A 20627-nucleotide genomic window follows, 5' to 3' on the forward strand; every position below is an offset into this window, starting at 1 on the left:
AAGGAAGGAAGGAAGGAAGGAAGGAAGGAAGGAAGGAAGGAAGGAAGAAAAGAAAAGAAAAGAAAGATCTGTCTCAGCAAATTAGTAACCTGACAAATGACATCTGAAAAAAATGTACAGCTAATATTTTACTTAGTGTCGAAAACTCAGTGCTTTCCCCTCTAATATCAAGAAAGGCAAGGATGTCCACTCTCACCACTTCTATCCAACACTGTACTGGAGACCTTAGACACAACAATAAGAAAAGAAAAAAAGACATAAGCATATTGGTAAAGAGGAATTAAAAGTATCTATTTGCAAGCAGCATGATCATGTACATAGAAATTCTTAGGGAACCTAGTAAAATGAGCTGTGACAAGTGCTAAAAGGTGAATTTAGCAAGGTCTCAGGATATATGGTCACTATACAAAATTCAATGTATTCTATACACTAGTAATGAGCAATTGAAAATTGAAATTTAAAAACAATATAATATATAGTATCATCCCCAAACACAAAATATTTATGAATAAATTTAACAAAATATGTATAAGATCTATGGCTAAAACTGATAAATCATTGCTGAAAGAAACTAAAAAGATTTAAATAAGTGGAGAGAGATGCCATACTTAGGGATTGTAAGATTCAATACTGTTAAGATGCAAATTCTCCACAAATTAATATACAGATTTAATGTTATCCCAATCAAAATGCTAGCAGACATTTTATAGAAATTGACCAAGCTGATTCTAAAATGCAAAGAACCATAAATATCAAAACAATCTTTTTAAAGGAAAATTTTTAAAATATTAGTGAATTTGTATTACCTGATACCAAGTCTTACTATAAATCTACAGTACTCAAGATAGTGTGTATTGTCATAAAGTCAGATATATAGATCCATAGACCAGAATAAAGAATCCAAACAATAGAAGCATACATATATGGTCACTTGATTTTCACAAAGGCACCAAGGAAATTCAGTGAAGGAAAGGATAGTCTTTTCAACAACTGGTGCTGAAACGATTGGATATTTATATGGATAAAAATTAACCTTAACCCTTATGTCACACCATACACAAAAGTTAATTCAAAATGTACCATACATCTAAACATAAAAGGTAAAACTTCTAGAAGAAAACACAGTAGAAATCTCTGTGACCTTGAAGGCATCTCAGATAGGTTATAAAAAGCATAAAGCATAAAAGGAAAAAAAAAGATAAAATGAACTTTATCAAATTTAAACACTTTCATATGATGAAAGACACCACTGATAAAATGAAAAAGTAAGCCACAGACTGGGAGAAAATATTCACAATTCATATATATGCCAAAGGACGTGTATCCAGAATACATTTCAAAACTCTCAATTTGACAAGTAATAAATCAAACAATAGAATTTAGAATGGGTAAATGACACTTTACAAAATAAGTGATTTAAATAGTCAGTGACCACATGAGAAGGTGCTCAATATCAAGTCATCTAGAATGTAAAATAAAACCACAATGAAATACCTCTGCACACCTACTGGCACTAGAATGGTTAAAATTAAAAATATTAATAATACCAAGTGTTGGCAACAACTTGGAGCAACTAGAATTCCCACGCATTGCAGGTGGAAGTGTGAGACGAGACAACCACTTGGGGAAAGTGTGGCAGTTTCTTATAAATTTAAAATATACATACTATGTGAACTATCAACTCCATTCCAAGGTATTACATAATAGCCAAAAAACTACTAATAGTGGACAACTGACTATTTCAAATCTGAATTTATTATTTCCACTAACAAAGAAATGCAATCAACACTTTTCCCTTACAATTCTAATTCATTAGAAAACTTCTAGGGCTTCCCTGGTGGTGCAGTGATTGAAAATCTGCCTGCCAATGCAGGGGACATGGGTTCGAGCCCTGGTCTGGGAAGATCCCACATGCCGCAGAGCAACTAAGCCCGTGTGCCACAACTACTGAGCCTGCGCGCCACAACTACTGAGCCTGCACTCTAGAGCCTGCGAGCCACAACTCCTGAAGCCTGCACACCACAACTACCGAATCCCGCGAACCTAGAGTCCATGCTCCGCAACAAGAGAAGCCACCACAATGAGAAGCCCGTGCACCACAACGAAGAGTAGCCCCCGCTCACCGCAACTAGAGAAAGGCCATGCGCAGCAACAAAGACCCAACACAGCCAAAAATAAATAAATAAATTTATTTTTAAAAAAAAAAGAAAACTTCTATGCTCCCCAGTTTCTGGTTGGATAAGGAAACTCTTAGAAGACAAGGGTCTGTGCCTTATTTAGTTTTGGATCCTTAGTACCTAGTTTACGCCTGGCACGTAGTAAACCCTGAACAAATATTTGTTGGTCATGATATAATTCAGCACAATTTTAGGTCCTTCAAGGGACATGATATTACTTTAAATCACAACGTTAGCACAATTTATAACAGATGTGTTTCCCCTTCATCGTTTTCTGGGGACTCTATTGGAACCTCTCAGCATCTTCCATAGTGGTTGATGTTACCACTCTGCAGAGGTCTGGGATCAGGATTGTGAAGACAGCTGTTCCTCTTTTTATTGCCCTGGACTAAGATTGTGCAGCGATAAATGACGAAAACACTAAGCAATATAATTCTAAAATCAGAAGGGTTCTAGATCAAGTCTCAAAGGGAGCTAGCTGACAAGTCATTCTTTCCTCTGATTTAAGGGAAATTTTACTGCCAGATGTGAGAGCCTCATGAAATAAGGAAAAAGACAATGAATTAGGTCCCTAGGTCTCCCAATCAAATCATTAATATCGAGTTCAGTGGGGTCCAATAACTAGTTTAACTTGGGTATGATTCCAAGATTAATTCCAAACCACAAATGGGTAAGTAGATAATATAAAACTAAAGTGACAATAAGAATTATATTTCACTCTGAATTGACATTATTATTTTCAAGCTCAGCTCAAATGAGAAAACAATCGAAAGTACAACGTTCTAAGCAGCTTCCAGGAAAATAATATTTAAAAAAAAATCCTTATGACAAAGGTGGTTCACCCCTCTGTTTCTAAGCAGGAAGTGGTTTGGAACATCAGCAGGTTAACACAATTAATTTTTCCACTCATGGCAGCTAAGAGTCTTCCCTTCGTTATGGCTGTTCTTGTAAAGGCGATGAAAATGCCAAAGTTTAAAAAGTGTTTTAAGATAACATACAGGCTCCAAAAGCCTGGAAAGATTAGGGATCATTATAAAATGGAAATATAAGATGGGCTATGGTTTTTCCAGTTCAATCACTACATTGTTTATTCCTCTTATTTTCCAGTCTCTTTTATCATAATTGTTGTTTCTTTTCTTTGAAGAGATGTTTGGTACTTGGCAAAACTCTCCAAAGGGCCCAGAAGGTCTTTCCTGCAGGCTTTGCAAGTTTTAGTCACTGGTTTCTCAAATAATTGTATCTGTTATAAAAAAGACACAGTCATCTTAACTTTCTAGAGGTTGTCTGAAAAGTTTCAGGCACACAACTGATGAAAGAAAGATGCTTGGCGAGGAAGTTGTATAGGCTGGATTTTGATATATCGCACTGATCTAGATTCCTCTTAGAGACTGCTCTTTATTATGTGACCTTGGCCTAATGACTTAGTATCACTGAGCCTCAGTTTCCTTCTCCATAAAAATATTATTGTTGGGATTATATAATGATCTAGGTAAAATAATGATCTGTGCCTGACACACAGTTAACCCTCAATAAAGGTACATTTAAGAGGATGAGGGAAGTAACTGGTTAAAGAGTAGGGAAATGGAGGGAAGGAGAGAAAACAGACAAAAATTACAGAAGCCAGAGGAAGGGAAAAAGGTAAAACAAGGCACTCCACCCTAAAGTTATAGAAACCAACTAAACATGAATATGATCTATGGCCAATTCATCAGGAGGGTACTCATACCAAGATTTCACAAGTTATCCTTTGCTTTGTGGGTGCTCAATAAATTGACAATGACTTGTATGATCTTTGCTCATCCCTCACCTTATATTCCTTCAAAGATATTGATTGGAGAACTGTTATTTAATGGGGTAGTAGGGAAAATTGGTAAATATTTAGGGCATCAAGTTTGAAAAACTATGAAATGTCCATTCCATCAACTGATAAGTTGCCAGGTATTTGTTTCATTTGCATGGATGTCCTACCAATGGTCAGTGCTCCTTAAGGGAAAATTTTGTTTCTGTGTCCCCAGTATGTGACACCCAGGAAGTCTCAATAAAGACTTCTTGAAATGAGTTAAGTCCAACATTCCATGGGGTTCAGTACTGAAAAAATAAGAAAACCTTAAAAATAGGTCTTTGTCCTCCAGGAATCAATACTCTAGAGTTGGAAAGTGAGATCAGTGCAGGCTGGATCAGTCTGGAAAAACTTTGCAAATTTCCTCAGCATGGACTACCTGCAGAAGAAGCCTTGGAGGAAATGGGGCAGCATAAGAGTCTTAGTAGAAAGTACAGTTACCTCCTAATACTGACTCTCAGGGGTGAGGCTCCTGAATGAAGCAGATGTGAGAGGAAGCTTGAAAAACACTGGCCAAGAGCATCATAGGATGAGCCAAAAAAAACTTAAAGGCTTTCTTGTCCGACTCTTTCATTTTTCAGATGAAGATGTTAAGACCTAGAAAGATGAAACGATTTCCCCAGAGTCACATAGCAAGTTCAGACCTCAGGACCCCTGACTTCGAGTTTTTGCAATATTTGCTATTCCATGAAGACTTTTCTGTCTGTCAAGAAAAACTCCAGTGATTAACTGAGTATCTGCCTCCCAGGCTCATCCAGTCCATCAGAGTGGATCACTGGTGATTCACTGCTGTATTTCCAAACACCTTCTTTCTCTTAGCATTGGCATCAGCACTTTTGGTCCATCTATAGGAACAATGTTAATTATATTGCCATATTAATCATTTCAGCAGAAAGAAATAAAATAGAGGAATGAGTATCACTTCTTACTTTGGAAAAGAGTGTCTTAATCTTTTGTTTTGTTTTGCTATCCCTCATACACCCAAAGAGCAGCCCCCAACATCCCTCCCCAGGCTGCAGCCTTCCTCTTCTTCAACTACACGTGCACTTATATCCATTGGGTTTTGTTCCAGCTCTTTCCTTGGCCTACAGTAATCTTCCCCAGCTCCCACCCCATCCCCTTCTTCATCTACTCAACCAACAAGATGTCATTTAAAAGCTTCCTCTTATGAAAGGCTTCTCAGATTACTCAAAATCATAACAAATGGTTCTTGTCTCTGAGACCCCAGACCACAGAAGTGCAGCCTCTGCCTCTATTTCAGGTCTTAGATCCTCAACTTAGACATCATTCCGATCACCCTCTAGATTTCAAGTCTCCAGGAAGCAGAGATAAGATGCATCCTTTTTCAGTGTTTCACAAAATATCACAGAGGAAATGTTGAGTACACGTCTGTTCAATGAAGAGATAAATGAAGTATCTCTTCCAATGTGCATATTTCAGAATACTTAGTATGTCTGAGGAACTATGTAAATTATCATATTTTAATAATTTCATTACTGAAGGGTAGTTATAGGGTGATAACAGAATCCAACTCAAAAATAAATTTATTATTACTTTAGGAAATAATACTAATGAGTTTAAGTAAGGAAATAAATTTTTAAGAAAGGTTAACTAGGCCAACAGAGCAGCTGGGATTTGAGGTTCTCTGGCAAAGTGATCCATGATCCCTCATGATAAAGAAAAATAATGCAGGAAGGCCACCCTGACAGCACCGCACAACTGTACAGTCAGGGATCCACAGCATCAGAGAAGGAATGGAGGCGGGGGATGACTACGGGAATTTTAACTTCAGGTTAGACAGGTCAGTGTTTTGAGAATATTTTCTTCAATGTTTTTATCTCCACTTCCTTCCAAATAAAGTTTAAGGACACTAAAAGTAATATCACAAGGAAGTAGGGTGCATTAGTAGGGCAATAATACTATTTTTCAAATTTGTGTCTTTGTGTATGAAGGATGAAGAAAAAATAGCACAATGGGCACCTTCCACAGAAACAACTTTTGCCAAGACATGGGTATCAGAGGAAAAGAATGGCATCCAAAAATAATCCCAAGCACCTATGATCACTACAAATAATTAGCAGGCGCGATGAAGATGATCCATCAGAAGTAAAGTCATCGAGACTTCCCTGGTGATCCAGCGGTTAAGACTCCACGCTGCCAATGCAGGGAGCCCAGGTTCGATCCCTGGTCAGGGAACTAGATCCCACAAGCCACAACTAAAGATCCTGTATGCTACAACTGAAAAAAGAAGATCCTGCATGCCACAACTAAAGATCCTGCACACCACAAAGACCCAGGGCAGCCAAATAGATATTATTAAAAAAAAAAAAAAAAAAAAGAACTAAAGTCATCAATGTCTCTAAGAGTGTTGAGCACCTGGAGATTTGGAGGGAAACTAAAGACAAATGGCCTCTCAGGTAATGACAAATTATTCATTTAACAAATATTTATTAAGCATCAAATGAGTGTAAGGCACAGAAAGATGAAATACTAAAAGATTTATCCTTGGGCTTCCCTGGTGGCGCAGTGGTTGAGAGTCTGCCTGCCGATGCAGGGGACACAGGTTCATGCCCCGGTCCGGGAAGATCCCACATGCCGCGCAGCGGCTGGGCCCGTGAGCCATGGCCGCTGAGCCTGCGCGTCTGGAGCCTGTGCTCCGCAACGGAGAGGCCACAACAGTGAGAGGCCCGCGTACCACAAAAAAAAAAAAAAAAAAAAAGATTTATCCTTAAAGACCTCACAGCCTATAAGGGAAAGAAAACATTACCATACATACTATGTTACAGCTCAACACCTCTTGATTAAGCAGTTACTATGTCTTAAAATTCTCCTGAATATTAAGGCTGGCTACATAACAGAAGATGATCGCTGCTCCCAAAGCACATATAATCTAGGTAGGGAGACAGGCAATGCATATGAAACAATTTGCAAACCATATAAAACATTTTTAAGTAGTTATTTTAATCTGGCAGTATGGCAAGTAATTTGGAGAATGGAGACTTACTTATAGCCTTAAGATAATCAGGAGAGGCTCGAGGGAATAGAGGAAACCAAGAAACTGAGGTAAGCCTTGAAAGATGACTTGGAATCAAGATCCATGGGAGGATGGAGTGAGGGGGTTCAGAGTCAAAAACACGACATGTAGAGAAGACAGTCATGTGACTGAGTTGAGAGGAAGAAGTTTGCTCATGATTAAGTAATAAAAGTTACATTTCAAGACACAGTAAGGGCAGATTTTTAAATGTCGAGAATAGCGTTCTAGAACTATGTGTCCTAAAAATGTGTTTGTCACCTGTTGGCATGTGGCACTGTATCAACCTTGTACAAAACCAGTTTGATCCACTTAACCTTTGAGGCTAGGTCCACAAACTAGGATGCGTGCCAAGCCTCTCTCCTCCAAGTGAGGGTTTCAAACCCTTTATCTAACTCCAGAAACCTAGGATTTCAAGAACACAATGATCAAGCCAGAGCAGAGGGGAATGTAAAATGTAAACATGGCAAGGCAGATAGATGCTGAAATGATGAGCAGCCCCATCCACGGCATGCTTAGAAGTGACTCAGGAAAGCATTTTCCCCCCATTTCTTAGTGACTATACAGCTTTGAAAATGAGGTCTTTCTGCCTTGTTTTTCACAATACGGAGAAGAGAAACATTCAACTCCTTTGCAAAGTGGAAAAAGAATACGCTTACGTTTTTCCCCATTCAACAATAACTTAGAGGCAGCTGGTGAGATTTTCCTTCCTTCCCTGTGCTCCCAGAAGCCATCCATTCTCTACCAGGCAGGGTCCAGCCGTGAAAATTTCCACCCAATTTACAGTTTTTCAGACAGCTCGGAGAGGGATGAAAATGGCTTAGTAATGGGAGTTGCCATAAAACTTATAATATAGAATTGCTACACTGAACACCATAATGGAGTGTTTGTTTAAATCAAATATCTGTTGACTCTCTTCAAAGATAAATGATGTATTCTATAACCCATTTTCTCCAAATGTACTAAGACAGCCTTTTTGCACAAGAGTGGTTCTTCCATCTTTCTTCCACACACCAGCTGTGCTGGGGCTGCAGCAAGTAACTTCACCTCACTCAGGAACAATAGACAGACGCTGAGCACGGCCCCAAATCTAAGCCCAGCACTAGCCAGTAACACAATCAATTAATACACTCTCATAAGACCTTCAAGGCGACTGGGCATCTTACCTAATAGAGATGCCAAGGGCAGTCCAGGGAACAAACCAGTCTTGCCCTATGTGACCTTGAGATAATCTGACATTTCTCTGCCTTAGTTGTTGCATCTGTCAAGTCAATTCATAGAATTACTGTATCTCCAAGATCCTCTAACATTCTACAGTTCTCCCTCAGAAGGAAAACTAGGATTAGAATTAAGCTCATACTTAAGTCTTTAAGCAAAGTTGGCTCGTCCCAGTTTATCCCGTAACAAACCTGCACCAAAGTCCTTGATAGAGAATTTCATGAGATGACAAAGAGATTTCCTCTCAAAATCTCTCCTCTCCTCTCTCTCCCCTGTTCTGTATACTAGCTAATGGTGGGAAATAGGCTTTGAAGCTCAAAGACACTTATGGAAAGAGAAAGAATCATTTTCCTTCTCTTTCCTATTGTTAGCCAACTATTAACTGTCCCTACAGGATGAGAGATGTTGAGAGGATTCAATAGTTAATCTTTGTGAAGTGCTTTGCAGATAAGAAATGCTATGCATAGTGTTAAGGAACATTAATAGTGGCCCAATTTCACACCAAAGAATAAAAGTCCCAGAATAAGAACACATCACAAGATTTAAAATAACTGAGGGCAGTAAAAGAAAGGGGGGCTTGACAGAGACGGGCGATTCTATTTCGCTTAGTTTGGAAAGCAGGGAAACCCAACCAGGAAAGACAGGACACAAAGATCCAAAACAAAGCACTTGAAAGTACATGTGCTTTGAAAGAGAAAATGGGAAAAGCAAGGAGTAAGGTGTCTGAAGCCTACAGATTAAAAACTCCATCATACGAAGGAGAGAGACCTGGCAGCTCTTTTATGGGGGCTATGGGAAAGAACAGCTCTGTGTTCTATCCTCTAAAGCCTTCTGAAAATCTCTCCTTCAAGGAGCAATCTGCGAACACAGACCAGCAACACTGTAACTAACTGCAACTAAAAAGGGTATTTCTACAATGCATTCATTACTCAAGTCTCGGGAAGAAAATCCTAGCCCAATTAGAACCAAGAAACTCAGGCTGCCCCCTCCTGCCGAGAGAGGACTTTTCTTTTCTGCACAGCAAAGAGTTAAAGCCTGACCAAAGTACAGCGGAGAACTGAGGTATTTATCCTACGAATTCAGACCAAAAGCAATAAAATACTGGCTTTGTTCCTGGAGATTTAGGAAAAAGCCTGGGGCTAGCGCTGTTCCTTGGGATGGGAGATGCAGCTCCCCATGCCTCCACATCCCATGGATTTTCAAACACCTAAGCTAAATTTTTACCACCTAAGCTAAAATTCTGCTCAAGGCTGCAGATAAACCTATAGAGGACCCAGAGCTGGCAGCACCCTCAGATGTTGAGAATCACTCTTCACAGCAGCCTCCGCTATTCTGAACCCTTGTTTTGCTAAGGAGGCTGTAAATCTCTACTTCCTCAATGCATTACATCTAGTACGTGTGGATGGTCCACAGAGAGTTCCTAATTAGACACTCTGCGAATGGCTAGTGCCTGTCAATCAACTAAAGTTCAGCCATGATGAGACAAAAAAAGAGTCTGTGGAGACACATCAACAAGTAAGATGAATTGGATGATTTAACGACTGGCTGTCCCCTTTGCGGGACACACACTGAAGGACTGTTGGTATTTGGGGTTGGAGGCAACAGGGCTTAAATGCAAGTGCCCCCGTCATGACTTCTAGCTTTTTAACCTTGGAGAAGTTATTCAATCATCCGAAAAACATAAGGTTCTCATCTACAAAGTAGAAATTATAATAATGTTTACCTCATGGAGTTGTGATTACATAGAATTTGGCATGAAAAAGTACTTAGGCCCAATCCTTGCACTCAATAAATGCTTATTTTTATTACTAATTGGATTTTTAAATTTTATTGTTAATTCTATCTATATTAAGGACAAAATACTATGAAAATGTTTTACAATCCCCTTAGTGACATCTGTTTTTAGTTCTCCATATTCCCTTCCCATGTTTTATCCTTGTATAGATGTGTAATATATATATTACACATCTATATTACACTATGGATATAACTTTTTGTTTTATTTTGTAACTTAACTTATGCCATAAACACTTTCTATCCTGTTCCATAGTTTCTGTAGTTAAGAGTGTGTAAAGCCTCCACGATGTTCATCAAATTGGCAAACCACAGGTTACTAAAAAGTCCTTCCACTGGGGAATGGTGATGGTGTGGTAAAGAAAACACTGAACTTGGAGCTAAAGACCTGGATTTCCCATTCCCTCTTCCAAAGCACACACACATCCAAGTGCTTTGTTGTGGATCTTTTTGACCAGCGTCCTATCTTTCTGGGTTAGCTTTCCCTGCTTTCCAAACTAAGCAAAACTTTCCCAACTCTCCCTCTCATTCTCACTGTGCAACCTTAAAGAAACCACACCATCTCTCTAAGCCTGTTCCCTCATTTCTAAACTAATGAGGAAAAATAAAACTACCTGTCCTGGAGGGTTGTTGTGAAGATGAAATAAGACAATACGTGTGAAAAGGACTTATACACTGTAAGTGAAAAAAAAACCTGTATGTTAAACAAAACAACACAGCAATATGTTTTATAACTTTCTTTTTCTTTTTAAATGATTTCCTTGGTATCATTTCCCAAGGAGGACGGTGTCCAAGAGTTTGTCTGTTTTTATGACTCATGGTAAAACCTATTATTATAAGCTAAATTGCTTAAATTGAAAGCAAATGGATAAAAGTATGCTCAATCCATTACTCCAGTATTCTAAACAACTACATCCCAAACACAGAGATATGTGTGTATGCATAAAATACATGTGTGCATGTGTGTGGATATATACGCATGTATATGCATATACATAATATATAATAGTATGTTTTGAGCAGTGTCAAGTTTGATACTAGAGAGTTGGAGATGAAAACAAGAATGTAAATAAAAACATTTCTGTGCCCTTTATTCTTATTTTATCAATATCCACTCAAAATCATGGCATTTTAGGGCTTCCCTGGTGGCGCAGTGGTTGAGAGTCTGCCTGCCGATGCAGGGGACACGGGTTCGTGCCCCGGTCCGAGAAGATCCCACATGCCGCGGAGCGGCTGGGCCCGTGAGCCATGGCCGCTGAGCCTGCGCGTCCGGAGCCTGTGCTCCGCAGTGGGAGAGGCCACAACAGTGAGAGGCCCACGTACCGCAAAAAAAAAAAAAAAATCATGGCATTTTAAAAATATGGGAAATCCAGCTTTTGCCATCCATGAAGAAAAGCCTCTGATTGTGAAGTGAACACATACTTACTTGCCTTGGCCCATGTTCCTCCATCCCATCTGCAGAACCTCCACAATGGACAGGACAGGCACCCACAAGGGAAAAGTGGAAGGAGAAACTTCCAAGGACAGGCTTTGGAGTAGAAGCCTTGGACAGAGTCCCTTAGACAGGATGGAAATAAAGAAAAATGAGGCTGGGCCAGCCAAGCCCATCTGTGGTCCGAAGTGCTACTGCTAAAGGCAACTCTCGTTCTAAGCTTCTCCATCTTTTTAAACCCTCACCCCACCCCCCGCCGCCTCAGTGAAAGCTTGTTTGGAAATGTTCACTCTCTTCTCAGGGTCGGGGAGCTAAGAGAGAACATGGCTGTGTCTTCCCTCTGCAAGGCTAGGTCAGCGGGGTCTGTGTGCCCCTAGTAGCCAGATGTATAATGGTGGTCACAGGGCAAGGGCTTGTCAAGACCTGGTGGACATCCAGGAGGACAAACATGTGAGGCCAGTGTCCCCTTTGCATTGGGATGCAGTAGCAGACAGGCAGCACCCACATCCACTGGAAGACTGAGCTCAAGGATTCTCGTCTAAATCACTCCATCACACACATACACTAAGTCACAAGGGCAGAGCACCAACACCAAACCACAGTGACCTCGGGCCTCCAGAATAATTTTTCAATCTGGGCCTCATTTCTTTACCTACATACACCCTATTTTACTCACTTTGTGGAGTTTAGCAGTAGCATAGGGCATCCTCCTAAGGAAGTGGAAGGTCCATGAATCTCAGCTCTAATCGAGAAACTTCAGGCAAGTTTGTCAACTCTCCTGACCCTTGGTTTGCCTCATTTATAAAAAGGGGCTAATTCAAACCTCCCTCATCAGATGCTCAAAGTCCCCTTAAACAATCAGAGTTACGTTGCCAAACACATTTTCTACAATATTAGAGCCCAAGAATATAGTGCCTGTTTTATATCACCACTTAAAAGATCTGCATGCTCAGACATATTACGAAAATAGCGTAGTAACAGAATTTGGGCTTTTATTGTTCTTTCCATGAAATCCCTGATTTAATTTAGTCACACTGTGGACCCAAAGAGTCAAGCTCTGGTCTCAATTACTGAAATACAACTCTCAAATGGAGAAGAACAATCTCCTGAAACATAGTTGGGCTCCAGAATGCAACAGCCCAGAATGTCATCTCACCATGTTTACAAAAAAAAAAAACAAAAAAAAAACAGAGAGAGGATGAAGAAATTGCTCTAAACTGATCATTTTCCAGAGAATGGCTGCAGCAAAATCACAAGAAGAGTTTTTAGGACCAATTTCCTATCCTATACTGCAGATCATTTCAGTTCAGTGGAGAGTTATCAGAATCCGTATCCCCCTACATCCTTTCTCTTAATCCCAGACATAAATGAGTATATAAGGACGATGCTACAAATAAACGGCAAGCTATAGTCCATTTGGAGTATAATGGATATCCACAGTCCATTTCCCAGGTTAATATCCTTGAACCACCTGCACACTGTAGAAAACTCTCCGTTCCCCCTCTCTTGGTTCCTCTCATGTTATTATTAAAGCATCGTACAAATGGCTCAGTCAAATTGTGTAACCCAAAACTGTGGGTAGAAGAGAAAATTCTGGTCTGTAAGATATGAGGGAAGACATTGGGAGGGCATTTGAATTTCCTGAAAAATTTATGTCAATGCTTCCAATTTCCCTCTCCTCCTTTCCCCTTGTCTCTTCTCCCTTCTTCCTTCCTTGAATACGGATGATGTGCTGACTGGAGCTGCAGCAGCCGTCATGTAACCATGAGGAAAAAGGCAAGAAACCTGCAGACACACAGCCCTAACATAATAGAGCGACTGAACTAAAGCTGGCAATCACTACCTCTCAAATTCTTGTTATGTGAAAAATAAATAGATCTCCATTTGCTTAAGTCCCTGTGTTTGGGTGTCCCATTTTATTAAATTGGATGGAACCCAAACAGATATACATGACGTTTCTTTCCCTGTAAATGGTTTTGGAGCAGATGTTCTCCTTTACAGCTCCACAGGACCGGCTTCCACTCTGACACAGGCTCCTAATTACAGCAGGTCTCAAAGCATGACAGCAGCTACCTCTCAGTACCTCCCAGGCTCCCTGGATCCTCACCATCTACAAACATTTGTGACTTAAAGAACTGTAAATCCACCAGCCCGATAACCTAGGTCTATTCAAGTTAGATTAGAAACAAAGCAGTCAAAACAGTATCAGGAGCCTACTAGATAAGCGTTCTTTAGAGTAAAACAAGTATCATCAACTTATCAATAGAAAAGAGAAAAAGGCAAAGAAGAGCGAATGATAAAGAGTAACAGAAATAACTATCAAACCTCTATGTCTTCATAATTAATAGGTAGCTGAATACAATCATGCTCTTTACAAAGTTGATGGGAAGAGTTCAACAGAGACAGCATTTGAACATATACCTTCATAACTGCTTTCAGTTATTCCTTTACTACATGAGTGCCCCTAGGACCACTAGCACTTCCTTCCACCTCTTCTCTCTCCCTTGCCTCCTCCAGGAAGAGTATATAGAATATACTCTAGAATCCTAGAATGCTCCAGAATAGTCTAGAATATAATGTACTCTAGAATATAAAATCCCAGAGCCTGAGTTGGGAAGAACTTTAGTGGTCTTTTAATCCAGACTTTAAGAATCCCCTATAAGCCCCTCTTGACATGTGGTCACTCTGCCTTTGTTTGAAAACTCCTGCCTGTTACTCTCATGGCAGCCAAATTCCACTGTTTCACAGCTTTCCTTCCTGGAAAAAATTTCCTTGAGTCAAAGTCTCAAGGAGGCTGTTTCTTGTAACTGTCTCCAACCTCTCTTAACAGCCACTCAACTGACGTGGAATAAGCCTAACCCCTTTATTGTGTGACAGGTCTTCACAGGAGCTTTGAAAATCATTGCTTGATGTCCCTTTTCCCTTTAATTCTATAATGCGTCAATATACAGCTGAAATATAGCTTTAGGAATGTACCATATAGTATGATCAAGGTACAACTAGAGTACCTTGTGCAAGTTCACCCCATGCACGCTTCTGTCTGAGGTACATCACCTTTGTAAAATCACGGACTTGATTTGTTTGAAACAGAGGAACAAATTTTTTCTACAGATAAATCTATTTGTACCTAACATACTAATTAAAAATCATTAGGAATACATGAGTCTATACACTTGATAAAATTTCATGGAATTACACACACACACAAATGAGTGAATATTAAAACTGGTGAAACATAAGGCATATAAAGTATACAAATGTCAATTTTCTGCTTTCAGTATGTACTGTAGTTATGTAGGATGTTACCATTGGAAAAACCTAGTTGAAATTGTAGATGGGACCTCTCTGTAATCTTTTTGAAAATTTCTGTAAGTCTATAATTATTTCAGAATTTAGAGTTAAAAAAAATGTTGATAGGGAGAGGATTCAAGATGGCAGAAGAGTAAGACACGGAGATCACCTTCCTCCCTACAGATACATCAGAAACACATCTACATGTGGAACAGCTCCTACAGAACACCTACTGAACGCTGGCAGAAGACCTCAGACCTCCCAAAAGGCAAGAAACTCCCCACGTACCTGGGTAGGACAAAAGAAAAAAGGAAAAACCGAGACAAAAGAATAGGGACGGGACCTGCACCAGTGGGAGGGAGCCGGGAAGGAGGAAATGTTTCCACACACTAGGAAGCCCCTTCGCGGGCAGAGACTGCGGGTGGTGGAGGGGGAAGCTTCGGAGAGCGCAGCCACAGGGGTGCGGAGGGCAGAGCAGAGAGATTCCCACACAGAGGTTCGGTGCCGACCAGCACTCACCAGCCCGAGAGGCTTGTCTGCTCACCCGCCGGGGCGGGCGGGGCTGCGAGCTGAGGCTCGGGCTTCGGTCGGAGCGCAGGGAGAACACTGGGGTTGGCAGCGTGAACACAGCCTGAAGGGGTTAGTGCGCCACGGCTAGCCGGGAGGGAGTCCAGGAGAAAGTCTGGAGCTGCTGAAGAGACAAGAGACTTTTTCTTGCCTCTTTGTTTCCTGGTGCGCGAGGAGACGGGATTAAGAGCGGTGATTAAAGGAGCTCCAGAGACGGGCGCGAGCCGCAGCTATCAGTGCGGACCCCCGAAACGGGTATGAGACGCTACGGCTGCTGCTGCCGCCACCAAGAAGCCTGTGTGCGAGCACAGGTCACTATCCACAACCCCCTTCCGGGGAGCCTATGCAGCCCGCCACGGCCGGGGTCCTGTGATCCAGGGAAAACTTCCCCGGAAGAACGCACGGCGCGCCTCAGCCTGGTGCGACGTCACGCCGGCCTCTGCCGCCACAGGCTCGCCCCGCCTCCGTACCCCTCCCTCTCCCCGGCCTGAGTGAGCCAGAGCCCCCGAAGCAGCTGCTCCTTTAACCCCGGCCCGTCTGAGTGAAGAACAGACGCCCTCCGGCGACCTACACGCAGAGGCGGGGCCAAATGCAAAGCTGAGCCCCTGGGAGCTGTGAGAACAAAGAAGAGAAAGGGAAATCTCTCCCAGCAGCCTCAGGAGCAGCGGATTAAAGCTCCACAATCAACTTGATGTACCTGCATCTGTGGAATACCTGAAGAGACAACAAGTCATCCCAAATTGAGGAGGTGGACTTTGGGAACAACGATATATATATATATAAAAATTTTTATATATATTTTAAATATATATATATATATATTTTCCCCATTTTCCCCTTTAGTGAGTGTGTATGTGTATGCTTCTCTGTGTGATTTTGTCTATATAGCTTTGCTGTTACCATTTGTCCTCGGGTTCTGTCTGTCCGTTTTGGGGGTATTTTTAGCATAATTTTTAGAGCTTGTTATCATTGGTGGACTTGTTTTTTTGGTTTGGTTGCTCTCTTCTTTCTATTACTTTTTAAATTTTTTAATAATTATTTTTTATTTTCTATCTTAATAACTTTTATTTTATCTTTTTTTTCTTTCTTTCCTTTTTTCTCCCTGTTATTCTGAGCCGTGTGGATAACAGGCTCTTGATGCTCCGGCCAGGCGTCAGGGCTGTGCCTCTGAGGTGGGAGAGGCAAGTTCAGGACACTGGCCCACAAGAGACCTCCCAGCTCCAGGTAACATCAAACAGTGAAAATCTCCCAGAGATCTCCATCTCAACGCCAAGACCCAGCTCCACTTAACGACCAGCAAGCTACAGTGCTGGACACCCTATGCCAAACAACTAGCAAGACAGAAACACAACCCCATCCATTAGCAGAGAGGCTGCCTTAAATCATAATAAGGTCACAGACACCCGAAAACACACCACCAGACGTGGACCTGCCCACTAGGAAAACAAGATCCAGCCTCATCCACCAGAACACAGGCACTAGTCCCCTCCACCAGGAAGCCTACACAACACGTGGAACCAACCTTAGCCAGTGGGAACAGACACCAAAAACAACGGGAACTATGAACCTGCAGCCTGCGAAAAGGAGACCCCCAAACACAGTAAGCTAAGCAAAATGAGAAGACAGAGGAACACACAGCAGATGAAGGAGCAAGATAAAAACCCACCAGACCTAACAAATGAAGACAAAATAGGCAGTCTACCTGAAAAATAATTGAGAATAATGGTAGTAAAGATGATCCAAAATCGTGGAAAAAGAATGGAGAAAATACAAAAAAACGTTTAACAAGGACCTAGAAGAACTAAAGAGCAAACAAACAATAATGAACAACACAATAAGTGAAATGAAAAATTCTCTAGAAGGGATCAATAGCAGAATAACTGAGGCAGAAGAACGGATAAGTGACCTTGAAGATAAAATAGTGGAAATAACTACTGCAGAGCAGAATAAAGAAAAAAGAATGAAAAGAATTAAGGACAGTCTTAGGGACCTCTGGGACAACATTAAATGCTTCAACATTTGAATTATAGGGGTCCCAGGAGAAGAAGAGGAAAAGAGACTGAGAAAATATTTGAAGAAATTATAGTTGAAAACTTCACTAGTATAGTAAAGGAAATAATCAAGTCCAGGAAGTGCAGAGTCCCATACAGGATAAATCAGAGGAGAAACATGCCAAGACATATATTAATCACAATATCAAAAATTAAATACAAAGAAAAAATATTAAAAGTAGCAAGGGAAAAACAACAAATAACATACAAGGGAATCCCCATAAGGTTAACAGCTGATCTTTCAACAGAAACTCTACAACCCAGAAGGGAGTGGCAGGACATATTAAAAGTGATGAAGGGGAAAAACCTACAACCAATATTACACTACCCAGCAAGGATCTCATTCAGATTTGATGCAGAAATTAAATCTTTACAGACAAGCAAAAGCTAAGAGAATTCAGCACCACCAAACCAGCTTTACAACAAATGCAAAAGGAACTTCTTGAGGCAGGAAACACAAGAGAAGGAAAAGACCTACAATAACAAACCCCCCAAAATTAAGAAAATGGTAATAGGAACATACATAACGATAATTACCTTAAATGTAAATGGATTAAATGCTCCAACCAAAAGACATAGACTGGCTGAATGGATACAAAAACAAGACCCATATATATGCTGTCTATAAGAAACCCACTTCAGACCTAGGGACACATACAGATTGAAAGTGAGGGGATAGAAAAAGATATTCCATGCAAATGGAAACCAAAAGAAAGCTGAAGTAGCAATTCACATATCAGACAAAATAGACTTTAAAACAAAGACTATTACAAGAGACAAAGAGGGACTCTATACTGATCAAGGGAACAATCCAAGAAGAAGATATAACAATTGTAAATATTTATGCACCCAACATAGGAGCACCTCAATACATAAGGCAAATACTAACAGCCATAAACGGGGAAATGGACAATAACACAATCATAGTAGGGGACTTTAACACCTCACTTTCACCAATGGACAGATCATCCAAAATGAAAATAAATAAGGAAACACAAGCTTTAAATGATACATTAAACTGGATGGACTTAATTGATATTTTTAGGACATTCCATCCAAAAACAACAATACACTTTCTTCTCAAGTGCTCATGGAACATTCTCCAGGATAGACCACATCTTGGGTCACAAATCAAGCCTTGGTAAATTTAAGAAAATTGAAGTCTTATCAAGTATATTTTCCGAACACAATGCTATGAGACCAGGTATCAGTTATGGGAAAAAATCTGTAAAAAATACAAACAAATGGAGGCTAAACAATACAATACTTAATAACCAAGAGATCACTGAAAAAATCAAAGAGAAAATCAAAAAATACCTAGAAATAAATTACAATGAAAACACGACAACCCAAAACATATGGGATGCAGTAAAAGCACTTCTAAGAGAGAAGTTTATAGCAATACAATCTTACATCAAGAAACTAGAAAAATCTCAAATAAACAACCTAACCTTACACCTAAAACAATTAGAGAAAGAAAAGCAAAAAAATCCCAAGGTTGGCAGAAGGAAAGAAATCATAAAGATCAGATCAGAAATAAATGAAAAACAAATGAAGGATATGATAGCAAAGATCAATAAAACTAAAAGCTGGTTCTTTGAGAAGATAAACAAAATTGATAAACCATTAGCCAGACTTATCAAGAAAAAAAGGGAGAAGACTCAAATCAATAGAATTAGAAATGAAAAAGGAGAAGTAACAACTGACACTGCAGAAATACAAAGGATCATGAGAGATTACTACAAGCAACTATACGAAAATAAAATGGACAACCTGGAAGAAAAGGACACATTCTTAGAAACGCACAACCTTCCAAGACTGAACCAGGAAAAAATAGAAAATATGAACAGACCAATCAGAAGCACTGAAATTGAAGCTGTGATTAAAAATCTTCCAATAAACAAAAGCCCAGGACCAGATGGCTTCACAGGTGAATTCTATCAAACATTTAGAGAAGAATTAATACCTATCCTTCTCAAACTCTTCCAAAATATAGCAGAGGGAGGAAAACACCCAAACATATTCTATGAGGCCACCAAAAGCAGAAAAAGATGTCACAAAGAAAGAAAACTACAGGCCAATATCACTGATGAACATAGATGAAAAATCCTCAACAAAATACTAGCAAACTGAATCCAAATACAGTTCAAACTGTATAGTTGAACTTTTAGAAAAATACAAATCTTTGATTTATCTCTTTTACATTTGTTGTGTTAGTTTTAAACTCATTGTTCTGGCCTGTCAAGATCTTCTTGAATCTTGACTTTGTTTTCCAGGAAATTAAATATCCCATCTTGACCTTTCTTCTGTGTGAAATATGAGAATTATGTCTTCATCAAGGCCAAGGGAATCGAAGCTGACATGGGTCCATTAATCAGCACTCTTCATTCAGTAAACTACAAAGGCACTTTGATGTATACAACATCCAACTCTCATTTTTCCATTCTGTCCACAAGAATATCATGGCAAACTTTATAAAACATGGATGAAGTACTTATTTAAGGGGTTTTGTAGAGTTTCCCTAACCTACTGGTATAGAAGCGCCATTTGCATTTTAAAAACCATGAGCTCAAAGACTATAAAAGAAAAGGACAATAAACTTGACTACGTATTTTTTTAAATCAATGTGGCAAAAGAAAAAGCCATTAAGCAAATTTAGAGGACAAATCAAAAACTGGAAAAATATTTGCAACATACAATGAACAAAGGATAATTTAACTTATAAATATCATTCAAATCAATAATAAAAGGTTAAGCAACATATTAAAAATGAACAAGGGCTATGAAGAGGAGTTCATTAAAAGAAAAGTATGAATGGTGAACAGAATTTTGGAACAATGCTTAAGCTTATTAATGAATAAACACAAAAACACAAGAATATGATGGGTTTTTTCCCCTATTAGATTGTCAATTTTTTTAATGCTAAAACCTAGTAGTGGCAATGATGTGGGAAAAAACAAGCATTCTCATGTCCTGTTCAAGTGAGAATAAAGTGACAGAATCATATTGGAGGGCATTTTGAAATATTAAAATGCATGTACATTTTGATTAGCTCTCCTTATAGGAATTTATCTTATGGATATACTTGGAAGTACATATAAAATATACGTACAACATTATTTATTGCACCATTGCTAGCAATACATTAAAAAAACAAACATAAATAATATCAATTTTTAAAAAATATCTCTAAACAGTAAAAGATATGAAGGAAGGCTATACAACC

This window comes from Monodon monoceros, unplaced genomic scaffold (genome assembly GCF_005190385.1).
Source record: "Monodon monoceros isolate NGI ecotype Baffin Bay Population unplaced genomic scaffold, NGI_Narwhal_1 Super_Scaffold_1, whole genome shotgun sequence".
Taxonomy (NCBI): Eukaryota; Metazoa; Chordata; class Mammalia; order Artiodactyla; family Monodontidae; genus Monodon; species Monodon monoceros.